The sequence below is a fragment of the Aptenodytes patagonicus genome, chromosome 1 (assembly GCF_965638725.1).
Source record: "Aptenodytes patagonicus chromosome 1, bAptPat1.pri.cur, whole genome shotgun sequence".
Classification (NCBI taxonomy): Eukaryota; Metazoa; Chordata; class Aves; order Sphenisciformes; family Spheniscidae; genus Aptenodytes; species Aptenodytes patagonicus.
This window is the reverse complement of record NC_134949.1, coordinates 114194393-114207455: the sequence shown is the minus strand read 5'-3', so window position 1 is coordinate 114207455 and position 13063 is coordinate 114194393. Positions and strand designations below refer to the sequence as shown.

Sequence of the window (13063 nt, the reverse complement as noted above, 5' to 3'; positions counted from 1 at the left end):
AATGGTTTTCAGTCATTTGAAACCATTTTTCATTTGTTCGGAAATCACAAGGTCAAAAGGAAAATTAACTTAATGTGGCAAGTTTATGGCCTCAAGAATTACCTAAGTATAGATGCAAATATGCATGTCCTAAAAATCAGCACCAAGTGACATCTGCCTGTATGTCCACACAATAAGCAGTTTGGGGTTTTGTCGTGGTTTAATTTCAGTCGGCAACTAAGCACCACGCAGCCGCTCGCTCACTCCCCCCACCCGGTGGGATGGGGGAGAGAATTGGAAGAGCACAAATTAGAAAAACTCGTGGGTTGAGATAAAAACAGTTTAATAATTGAAATAAAATGATAATAATAATATGATAATAATAACAATACACAAAGCAAGTGATGCACAGTGCAATTGCTCACCACCCGCCGACCGATGCCCAGCCAGTCCCCGAGCAGCGGCCCCCCCGGCCAGCTTTCCCCAGTGTATGTACTGAGCGTGACGTCACATGGTATGGAACGTCCCTTTGGCCAGTTTGGCTGTGCCCCCTCCCAGCTTCTTGTGCACCTCCAGCCTTCTCGGTCAGTAGAGCATGGAAAACTAAAAAGTCCTTGGCTAGTGTAAGCACTGCTTAGCAACAACTAAAACATCGGTGCGTTATCAACTTTGTTCTCATCCTAAATCCAAAACACTGTACCAGCTACTAGAAAGGAAATTAACTCTATCCCTGCCGAAACCAGGACAGGTTTTAATGAATTTGCAATCATAATAAGGATGTATTAACTAAAAGGGCATAACGTGAGAGCAACTTCATTAAGTACTATTTTTTAATTAAAACCAGTGTGTGAACAGCAAGATTTATTTTTCAATCTGTCTTTACTAGTGCAACAGTTAAAACAGGCCATGAAAATTACTGCTTCATTATGTTGTTCCAGCACCATTATGATCAAAATAAGTGATTTGTATAAAATCAGAAAGTTATTTTAAGAAACCTGATCAATATATACAGATTGTAGTTGTAGTAAACAGCAGTGTTGTGAGGAGCTTTTGAGTAAGCAAGCTACTCAAAACATCAGGAATGCCACATATCCCTCGAGTGTTTACTGGAGTAAGGAGTTCTCATCTTCATTAAGAATTCATTCATTAGTTTTCTTTATCTTCTTATCCCAGCCTCTGCAACCGTTTTAGAAAAGGCACCGTTTCGTTGTGACAAATCGTGTGGCGTATCATATTCTAGAATCCTTCCTGCATCCGGAACAAGCACTCTACAATGCAAAAGCAGAAAGGTTACAGGAGAAGAAAAATCAGCTCTTCAACAGTATTTTCCAGTCCTAATACAGATATCTCTGGATAATGGGAACTTTTATTTACAAGAAGTATCATTGCACTAGGTAATTCATCAGTTTGTAAAGCTAGGAGCTCCTATATTAAAAAAAGCCTTTTGAAAACGGCATTTTTGCTTAATTGGTAACAATGCTACAGTATAGTCCATTTACTCTAAAGAATTAAGTGGTCTTAATAGTAGCTTATACCTGTACCTTAGCAGGAAAAATATTAAATTAATTCTGTAATTAGAAGGGGGAAACAGAACACAGGCTATCAATATTAAATTAATATTGATGCTCAAGTCTTTTGTGATACCTTGGATTGTAGAGATACAAAGATACTAAGGTAAAAAGTGTTGGAGTGTAAATTTTAGTAAGTCTGAAAACTGATGCATTTAAATGAAGCCATTTATTTTTAAAATGGTTTACCAAAACTTACTTACCTCTCTGAATCCATGACTGTATGTAACAGTTAATATTGTGCCGTTGTAAAACTCTCTTTTGACGGTGGACTGTACCAAGTTGTCTGTTTCCACGTCAACAGAAGCTGTTGCCTCATCTAGGACCAGGATTTTTGTCTTTCGTAGCAAAACACGGGCCAGACAGACCAGCTGTCTCTGCCCAACACTTAAAAATACACTTGTATGTATTTTTACATAAATAAAAGGTCAGGTCAGGCACATTGAGGAAGGGGAGAACAACATAAAGCTGAGATTACTGCGGAGCCTACCTGTTCTATCTTTCTTAACAACACTTTATACTTCTAAAAAGACTAGTGAAATATGTTCACCTTGCTTTGGAAGTTTTGATTTCTTCTTGCTCGGCATACCAATAATAGTTAAGGTGTGACTTTTAAACACCTGTGGCTGAACTTCGTAGTGTAAACCTAGTCTCGCCTTCAACTTCTATATTCACATTACAATGGAGACTCTGAATAAGCCAAACTGAATGCTAAACCACTTTTTAATAATGTTCAGTGTGAAAGTTTGGATACCCCTATGTGTTAGCTGTGGTGTATGGCTTCTAGGAACTTCCCCCTGAAAAGGATCTGTCAAAAAAATTCAAGTTGATACTCAGTACACTCCATTTAAGACCTGCCCCTTTGCTGCTGAAAGCTTCAGTATTTGTCTCCTAATGCTTAGACTGCTTTTATTTCAAGCATCACCTTCCTTACGTAACTATGGGTTAATGTTTTCCAAGGAAAAAATGAGTTCCTTTGCCTAAGCAAATAAAGCAAAGGCACAAGCTCTCTGCAGTTTTGCCTTCCTTCCAGGTTTGGTGTTTTTTTGGTTTTGTTTTGTTTTTCAAATTTAAATAAATGAGCACATTTCTATCCAAATCTAATTACGGGGTGCGTGAATTGCCCCTCCCTCCCCCCCACTCCTTTACACCTACTCATATACTTGAGCTGAAAATAGTCTACTTCCTTGGCTTCCCATACAGCACAGGCCATAGGACTTAATACAGTTGCGACCAGCTGGCCACCTCAAAGAAACTCATACTACCAGAATAATTGTACTTTGAATGACAGGAGAAGTGTCATTTTTGTACTGATACTTTCTGAAGTAAATTCTCTGGGAGGAACACAGTTTTACAGTACCAGAAAATAACTGCAATAGCACTTTCTCGTTTATATACCTGAGATTTTCACCACCTTCTGAAATCTCATGAAGGAGCCTCTTTGGGAGTGACTGGACAAAATCCTGTAAGTCACGCAGTTCCAGTACCTCCCACAGTTCAAGATCAGAGTGTTTTCCATGTGGATCCAAATTTGACTGCAGCGTCCCAGGAAACAAGACGGGGTCCTAAATAACAGCAGAATGCGAGTGCACAGTTCCAACACAAACCTAAAAAGTCTGCCATAAAGCCTTACATTAACATAGGGAACTGGGACAAGTAATTTTGGAAATGAAGCTTTGCAAGGGAAATTGTAACATTTTGAAGCTGGTGGATGAAAAGACAAAATCACGTGGGGTCTCAGTGTGCTCAGGTCTTCATAAATGTGAAATGTAAAGCGCAGGAGATTTCTTATGCATTCTTTGTGCTACCAGTTCTATGGCCGACTAAAGACCCAGCATCTGGCAACTGCAACAACATATGAATTATTACTACTGTCAAGTTTGTGAAGCACTGGATACTACATTCACGAGCGCTCTCAAGAAAAATTAGGCGGCTATGATTATAAGTCAAATTTTCTTAATTTCCGACAGGAAAGGTGACATATTCAGCAATAAGAACAAAAGCATTTGTTGCATAAATGTTTATTCAATGAGCATCACTAGCTTCTGTGCACTGAATACCGCAGGGAATGTCCGGAAAAGTACATGTAGACTAGTAGATGCCAGGATGCATATGGGTCACATCCAGCACTTACGACTGTAGAAACAAGCATTCGGTAGTTAAGTCTAAACACTTTTTTGGATGCACACAAAAGCCTTTTTCTTAAAAAGGCACATTTAGGAAGTAGTACTTGACAACATATGAATACCTGCACAGATTTATAAACAGAACTGACGTTTTTAGAGGCAGCGAAGAGACACCTTGACTAAGTGCAGTCACAGTGGTTGTGACCCAGTTGGTAGAGTGTAAAAGGCCAACAACATTCACTAGCAAGTTACATGCAAGTGGAACAGTGATAATTTTGAGGGAGCTAGGTGACCAAGAAGGACTGTTAAAATGGTATGAGATCTTGTGCATATTCTTCATGTAAACTTCATGTTACTTGCATTAGAACATCATTAAAGGAATTTGCAAGTCTGTGCTTTATTATGATTGTTAAGAACTGTTTGCATTCGATATATTTGACTGATCTGAAAACGTGTGTGCACACTGAAAGCTTTGCTATCTTGCCATGCCCTTTTTTCTGTCCCAGACTTTTATCTTCGTCCAGTTCCATTTTCCCGACCCATGCAGTTCAACACTCCAGACTGCGCCTACTCTCCACAAGCTCCAGTCTCCATTTTTCCATCCTTCCAGTTCTAGTTTCCTTGTCTGATCCCAGCTTGTTAGTTCACTGAATTTTCCTGTACCTCTCTCAATTTAGTTGCCTTGATGTGGATCCAATATACTCCATCCACAGTAAATCAGACCTGCAACTGCAGTTGAGAAAATAAATACTGTGTAATTTATAACTGTCAGACGTTGTGCAGATTCATAGAGTATTAGCTGCTTAAAACAAGAAAAAAGTTACAACCGAGCATGTATGAATTATCGTGTTTTGAAGTCCTGCAGCATAATAAAATTTGGTTTAGTATTGCCATTTCTGACCCTAAAGTTATGTCAAAACCTGTAAATTTATCATTCCCCTGAGCAAATATATTTCTCAAAGGAAAAGCAGCCAAGGATTTGAAGGAATATATACATTTTTTTTTTTCTATTCAGCTCATTCTTGGAAAGACCCAAGCTATTTTGGTTTAAATATTAGCCTTGTCTCCATGCACAGGCTATGGTAGAGACACACAGGAAATACTACCAGAGTTAAAGCTCCAAAAAAGCTAGGAAAAATAATAGACCTTCCTTTGGAAAATGTCAGATAAATTTATTATAACTGATATTAACATCACCCGTGCACAAAAATGGTTTTATGAATGGCACTCAGGAACATGAAAAAAGTCTTCAGGTGACCGTTAAATTTGTGTCTTAGGTTTTACTCTGTACTACAGCATTTCAACGTAAATCAGTTTACCAGCATGAACACAACCCTAATGATATGTGAACTAGTCTTGAGTTTCCTGCCCTGTTCTGAAGTAAGCAGGGACAGCTTCACGTGACAGACCATAGCAGATTACTTTAAATACATATTACATGATTTGTGTATACATCACTTTATTCCCTACATTCTTCAGACAGAGTTATTTTAAAATAGTTTTGCCTTCAGGTGGGACTTGAAAACACCATATGTAGCTATACACATAGAGATTCTGGAGAACATGAGTTATTCTAGCTGAGACTGTTAAACTAAACCTGGCATAATAAAACCTTATGTCATACTTGTGGTCTCCCTGTTTTGAGGCTTCTTCCATATAGTTGCCAACATGCAGTTGTGACATTTTTCAGGATAGCATTATGCCAGCAGTACTGAAGATTATTGTCTAATCAAATAGCTAAGATTCTCAAAAATTCAATTCTAAAACCTGATAGGCCATAACAGGGCCTGTTTTCAAAGATCAGTAAAATGCTACTGGAGTTTTATGCCTCTGTCTCTTGGTAGCCTGTGGACTTTGGGGTTATAATTTCTCCAAAAAAAATAAAGTGTCTTGTGTTAGTCAAAAAAAATAATAGTTACCTCTAAAACACATCTCACCTGTGGAATAATGTTAAGATTTTCATGTAGGTCGAGGAGTCCCATAGTTGATGTATCAATTCCATCGATAACTATTTTGCCTTCAGATCCCTCTAGAACTCTAAAGAAGCAATTTGTCAGTGTTGATTTACCAGTTCCTGTTCTTCCAACAATTCCAACCTGAAACAGAAAGTTTTCTGATAAAGACTATAACTTTCCATGCTATGCATTCTATATGAAAAATGATTAGTGAATTCAGTTTCAACTTTCAGTTCAAAACTTCTGTTTCTTTCACCAACATGCAATCCTATAGGTGGATAAAACTGTTTAAAACTCACTTTTGGAACACATGACTCACAATCACAGCTCTCCTTCAGAAGCTGTACAGCCTATGCCTGGTTCAGTGGGAATCCTTTCCTTTTCCCCTCCCTTTTGTCTAGCCCTCCTCAGCTCAAACCAATGACTCTAAACTAGGTCTCGCCTGGTGTTCCTTGATCCCAAACCCAAAGTTGATTAGCACTAATGTGGCAGCGTATTTCTCTACATAAATATTCAGCACAGTGGACAAGAGGTTTAATTTCAAATCTGGATCTTCCTTAAAACTGCCAAATTCATAAAACACATCTCAGTTTCTTACAGGGATAAGAATTTCTACATAGCAGGAGAAAATACTTTTCCTTTTCTCATTTGTGTTTTCTATAACGTTGTATCCACTTCACATCTTCCCTGTTCAACATCGTCTTGCTGTATCTGGTATTGGAGTCTCCCCATATGAAATCTTTCTGAAGTAGAAAGTTGGGAAACAGAATTTTATACCTCTGATTTATTTCTTGTTGTATACAGTACCTTCTCTTTACTCTGTGTCTGAAAAGGGTAAATTCAGGACTAAACCAAGATCCTTCCTGTACTGAGCCTTGTAGTTAACAAACTCTATTATTCCTCTACTGGGCCACCCCACTGGTGGTCTTTTTGACATTATCCACGGTTCCTGGAATTAAAACCATTGGTATTTCAGTACATGACAGTAAAAATGTTACAAGTTAATAAAAACATTAGGAAAATTATCCCAACAGGTTTAGGATAATTCCAATGCAATATAAGGGAAGGAGAACCTACTTTCATGCATACCGGGCAGAAACATTCCAACTGGGTTTTTTAGGGGCTTTGGTTTTGGGTTGTGTTTTTTTTTAACAACGTTACACACACATTTAAAAAAGTAAACTCAGTTTAATTGGGTAGTTGCTAATAGTCTGGTATCTGTTCCATCAATTGACAGGAACTGAATTTAATCTGATGCCTAATCTCCCAGATATTTAAAATGGCTATTTTATGAGAAACATTGTGTTTTACAAAGTAGAGCAGGAGAGAACAGAAAGATGTGAACAAAGGTTAAGAAACATAAACATGGGGGAAGGGTAAAAGAGAATGAAGATGTAGAAGAGAGTCTTGTTTCCGAGACAGACCAAGGCTCTTATGCTTCCATACTTGACATGGGCACTACGTCCAGAAAAGCACAATAACCAAGGCAAATCGGTTTGAAACAAATGTCTCTCCAGATATGAGGTGAGTAACAGTTAGGGGTCTGACAGGCCTCTCTTCCTCTATTCCCCTCTTAAAATGCTCCTCCTGGTTGCACATAGCATAGAGAGTTCTCCTGAGCTGTAGCTGCATTAGTCTTACTACAAAATCTATTGCTAAGAAGGATGCCAGGAAATGTACTGGTCAAAATAGGAATAAAACTGCTATGACTATAAATGTAATGAAGAAGCTACATATTATTCTCAATGTAAAAAAAAATTAGAAAGTATTTAATAACAAATTATAACCTGCTATTACCACTCACCAATATTAAAGCCAATCTAAGTTAGTAATTTTCTATGCACATAAATTAAATATTCCAGAAGAATGCTCACCATTTCAAGAAGAATGCTCACTTCGTTATCCATTTTTGCATATTCACAAACTCTTTCAATTGAAACTGCATTGGTCTCAATTTCACATGCTTTATGCACTCGAAAATTTAGACTCTGAATTATCTGGGGAAATAGTTGCATTGTAGGACATAAAAATTTGACTCTACTAGAATAGAATACTGATTTCAAAACTTACCCTGAATTCAATCATCTCATAAGCTGGATGCTTAATCACAGAAGCCAAAAAGTGTACAGAAAATGATGGCACACCAAATGAACTATCACTTAGAAAATCACCGATCTCAGTGTTCCTCTGAGCACTTCTTGTCTGCTTTCAGGCTGCCCAATGGCTGTTGTAATTTTCACTAATGTAACAGCTCCAGAAATCTGAAACTACTTCAGTAGTGCACAATAATTGTATGATATGTTGAAAGGAAAAACATATATGGCTCATATTGTGGGTAAGTAAGCTAGCAATACAGAAAAAAGAACTTGCAATGGAGATATGTATTTGGTGTATCATGTCTGCCAAATCTGTCATCTTCAAGCACTGGGAATGCTTCTGCAGACAGAACTGGTACCACTTCCATGGTACCAATTCTGTGGTTAAATATTCCCTCTTCTATAGGAAAAAGTAAGCCAAAAGAATTCTGAGAGTCAACCATTTTGTGATGCCGTATGTAACTAAATAAAGAATGGTGTCAATTTGACATCAGATGAAGGTGAAAAACTGTGCAGTACGTGTGACTGTCATCATGATGACAGTATATGATGATATAAAGGAGATCGTTCTATCTCTGAATAATAGAAAATGGAACTCTTGTGAGTTGGGGGAAGATGTGGATAGGCCATGACAGGTAATTGTCTCTCTCTATTTTTTATTTCTATTCATTCGTATCTGTCAGCTGTGTTTCTGAAGCACTTACCACAGTGAGAATCTGGACACCACTGGGCTCCTAAGCACCACAAGGTTAAAGAAACTTGGATGCTTAGTTCATGTATACATAATACTTAAGATTTATTTTAACTAGCAACTTATCAATATGGTTTACCTTACTTCAAGACACATTTCAAATGTGGCTCTCACATACTACTTTTACAAGGACAATGCCAAAGCAAGTTATTTTAGTAAACTTTTAAGTAAACATTCCCACATAACATTCAGTAAGTGAGCAAGAACAAGAAATCAAATATGAAGTATAGTTGTACATGACCAGGCTTCTTATTTGCTTTAACGAAACACTTTTAAAAATAAATCATACCTAGTTTGATTAACTTGATTTTAAAATATGTTTCAATAATTATTATTTCATCTAAATTCAGAAGTGGAAAATAATTAATGGGAAGCTTCCCAGAATTAATGGAATTCAATGGAAAACTCTGTTCTGCCCACGGGATTTAGTTTCATTGATGCCATCGTGTATATTCACCTACTCAACTTTGTTGTATGTATTCTTCCCTTTTCATATGCAATGTGGTAGCAGCAAAAAATTTATACCATTATTTACATTTAGAGCATAGGATATCGATAAAACCACTGTAGAAGAACTCACTGTATTTCCAGCCAGTACTACAAACAGTGCAGCAAAGAACACCATTAAATTTCCCAGAAATTCAAGCCTGAATGATAGTTACCTGTAGTAAATCAAGGCAAAGAAAAAAGCAAATAACCTACAAAATTTTTTATAGTATAGTGAACGTATTGCTAATATAATGACTCTTTGAGATCATTGTATTAGCAATTTACCCACTTTACAAAAGAGGTAAGTACTACCATTCCCATTTTACAGATGGACTGGGGAGGGAATATGACATACACAGAACTGGTAGTACCGCTAAAAACAAAATGCAGGTCTCTCAACTCCCGGCTAGTGCTCCCTTCACTCCTCATGCTCCTTTCCTACTCTTCCTATCTGGAAAAGATTCAAGTATATGACTGAAAACCAGAACTGAAAATCTTCTCCTTGCTCATCTCTGCCTGTAACTGAACTGAATCACAAAGGAAGGAGAGTAAATGGACTTACTTCCTTAAACCCAAGATTCCACTCTCAAGACCTACCTGGTGCCTGTAGGTAGAGACACCAGGTTACTTTCACATGAACTACTGATATATAAATTAGATTTGTTCATAAACTTGTAAGAGGAATTGTTAGTTGAAATGTAGTACAGTCCATGCTTATGATGTATTGGTAAACTTTTTTTTTTTTTAATATTCTCATCCCAGACAGCATATGCATATTTTCTATAAACCTGCTAGTTTCTGGTACATAAAGAAGAAATCATCCTAGTGCTTAGACATAATCTATGCATTCATTACAAAGAGTAGTGGATAAATTGCTCTTGTCCTTCTGTTTCTCAGTGGGTTTACTCTGACTAAAGGTAAACACTTAGTTGTGGAATTCTACAGAAGGAGGTCTCAGTCACAGATGCAGAACTGCTGTAAAGTACCTGTTTGAGATGACGTTGTTGTAGAAGTAAACTAAGTTCTCATACACATCATCATTATTATTTCTAATGAATCTCTCTTGGTGGCCAAATGCTCAAACTGTTGATCGCCCTACAAGCGTCTCACTGAAGTGGGAGATCACAGGAGAATGCAGTGCTCCTGCTAGCCATCAAATTTGTCGTGAACTTGCTATGTAGTATCGCTAATAAAACAATACAGACAAAACAGACATTTTAAGTTGCTACAGTTTCTTTTACATTGTGTAATCTGTTAAGTAATTCCTGTAATTTTTGAAATGAAAAAGTTGGAAGTGTCTACACAGAAAAAAAGCTATTCACAAACAGTATAGAAAAAAAAATATCTGTCTTTTGGGACACACCAACATTATAATGCTGACATAACTGCAATATATAAATTACTGGCAAGGTTAAAATAAGAGAACATTATTTCCAAATTCTATAGAAAATGTGCTATAACACAAGAGGTGTGTAACAACCTAAACACTTTCTACCAAAACTTCTACGTAAACTTTCAAATTAGAATGTCCTGCTGCTTTCTCAGATGAACGTCAGACTTTATTTCTTCAATGTAATGATGTCTGTATTTAAATTCCTTAGCAGAGACTGAATCCAGGCATTCTTTTCCTTTCTCTCCATTCTTATTTTAAGAATCTTTTAAGGTCTTTAATCACAGACCATACTTTGAGCATCAAGAAACAAGAATGCAGCCATTAGTCTTTCTGAAACATTACTTTTTGGTTTCTCAGTAGCATAACTGACACTCTAGACAAAAAATTTCACAGGTAATTTAGGCATCATTCTAATTTACATCTGCTGTTTCAGGGTTACCCTTCAACTTTTAACTTTCACTGTAATAGACACCCCATTTTTTCAGGTAACTTCATCAAATTTCTTGGTGGCTTCTATATCATATTATATCTTCCTAAGAAAAAGGAAAATATAAAGAGAAAAACCTAAGTCGTTAAAAGTTCCCAAGCATTACAGGATATGTTCAAGAAGTGTTCTAATTTCCTTTTAAGAAGCCTGAAGATTTTTTTCTGAAAGCAATTTCAGATGTGATCTGTGTGTGTACATATATATATATATATAAATTTTTTTTTCTCTCACAATAAGGAATAATTTAAGCCTGTATCCTTGATTGTTTTGGACATTTCATCCACATCGATTGTTTTGGACATTTCATCCACATACATCTAGAAATCCTTATAAAAGCTTAATGAACTTACTTGGATAGTAAAACAAAAGTATCGCAGGGGAATAACTACCACTACAAATAGTGGTGAGGCAGATGTGATAACTAGAATGGTTCCAGTAACATCTAGTGTACAATTTAGCCAAGTTCATCAGTAATAATAGAAACGTAAGTCCACTATAAATAAGTCCTGTAACAATGCACAGAAGAATCAAGATTTTTTGAGTAAATTTCACTAAAAACTTCAAGAAAGCATCCTTTAAAAATTGAATCAAACTAAAATATCTTCAATAAAAATTAGTAGGATCCCCTGATTATATCCTAATGAAATGTATTCATATATCATTATTATTTGTCTAACAGTGAAACAGACATAATAGCTGTTAGACTACTCATGGTATGTCAGAGAACAGGCTCAGAGTGTGTGAAGTCAAAACCAGACAGCTCTTGCTATTTTGCTACTCAATACTATTTAGCTTACGTAAAGCGTATCAGACTGAAAAGGAGGCCAGGAATTCAAATCCTAACTCTTGTATACTCCTGTTATTAATTCTAGAAGTGTACTGAAATATTACTAATCTCTTACTGTACACGGTAAAGCTTTTTCAAACCCAGTTTATAATATATTGCTACCAAAGACTAGGGGCTTGAGTGAAACCTAAATCAACAGATCTTTTAGTGTATTAGACAACCAGTCTTGGGTCTCTTCTAGAGAACACAGCAATCAACAGTCACCGTATTTGAAGTAATCAGCAATTGTGGCCGTGTGCACCCCCCTCTCCCCCCATAAGACACAACCACCAGTGGGGGTCATGATGGCTGCATCTAGCTTAAGTTGGACTTTGGGGAGACAGATGGCAACACAGTAGCCGAGGGCTGTCTGGAGCAGTGACCCAGACGTCTTGCTGGTATGCAAATCTGAATGTAAAAGTCAATCATCTTACTCCATAAATAGTTGACAGCCCAGGGCCCATCGAGATCTCCTGCACAAATCCTGCCAGGATTTCCCCTTGAGTAGGGATGCCTCTCAAGGTTGAGAGATTCCTTGCTGCAACAGATCCTCAGTAAGTGACTAATAGCATGCTAAACTTTGAAATCTTCGCTAAGTGATATAAAGGATTGCGCATATGTAATCCTTTAGACATAAACCCTTGACTGAGTCTGGGACTAGGACTGGATCCAGCCGCGCCTAGACTCCTCTCTGAGAAGGAGTTTAGAAAGCAAGGGGGTCGTTTCTGAACCTCATGACTCAACAGGAGGGTCTCCCTGACAGTTTTGTCCGACCCTGTCCTCTATGCAGTAAATAATCAAGTGTACCTTGCCATCGAATCTTGTTAAACCGCTGTCGCATTTACCATTGAACTTTGTTAACTCACTGTTTTATATCAATAAAGTATATTTTTGCTTCTCTCTTATGAGTGAAGTGCAGTCTCACTCCATCCGTGACAGTAATGCATTGCAACATTCTAGTTATGAGGAGAGTGGGAAGTATTAAAGTCATCGTAAATAACACTTGTTTGTGTATTAGAGGTTCCAGTTAAAGCCAAAACACTACAAAAATAGAAAGTAACATTCACTTTAAGTCTATATACCTCTGAGAATGTGAATTTAATGTATTAATTGGTTTTGGCAATAACATTTGATTCTGATATGCAATATACTATCGAAGAAAAATACAGTTTTTTTTAAAAACAGATCAGGTTTAGGTCTGGTAAACTTGTTGCACTGCAGGAATGGTCTTTGAGGAATGGCCTCCTAATGATCTTGGATATGTTCTACACAACTTCTACTGATAACGTATTTTGATGATTTTGTAAGAAAATAGCTTGAGACAGTTCTTTAAGTTTCAATGCACTGAAACGGCTTTCTATTGCTAGATATTGCATTCACTTAATTTGATATC

The 13063-nt window shown here is 37.1% G+C and overlaps 1 pseudogene; it reads right to left on the bottom strand.

Annotated features, from left to right (window-relative positions):
- Window positions 1–1135: 1135 nt before the first annotated feature.
- The window catches only part of LOC143159253 (multidrug resistance-associated protein 1-like), a 36747-nt pseudogene continuing 24819 nt past the window's right edge, over window positions 1136–13063 (bottom strand).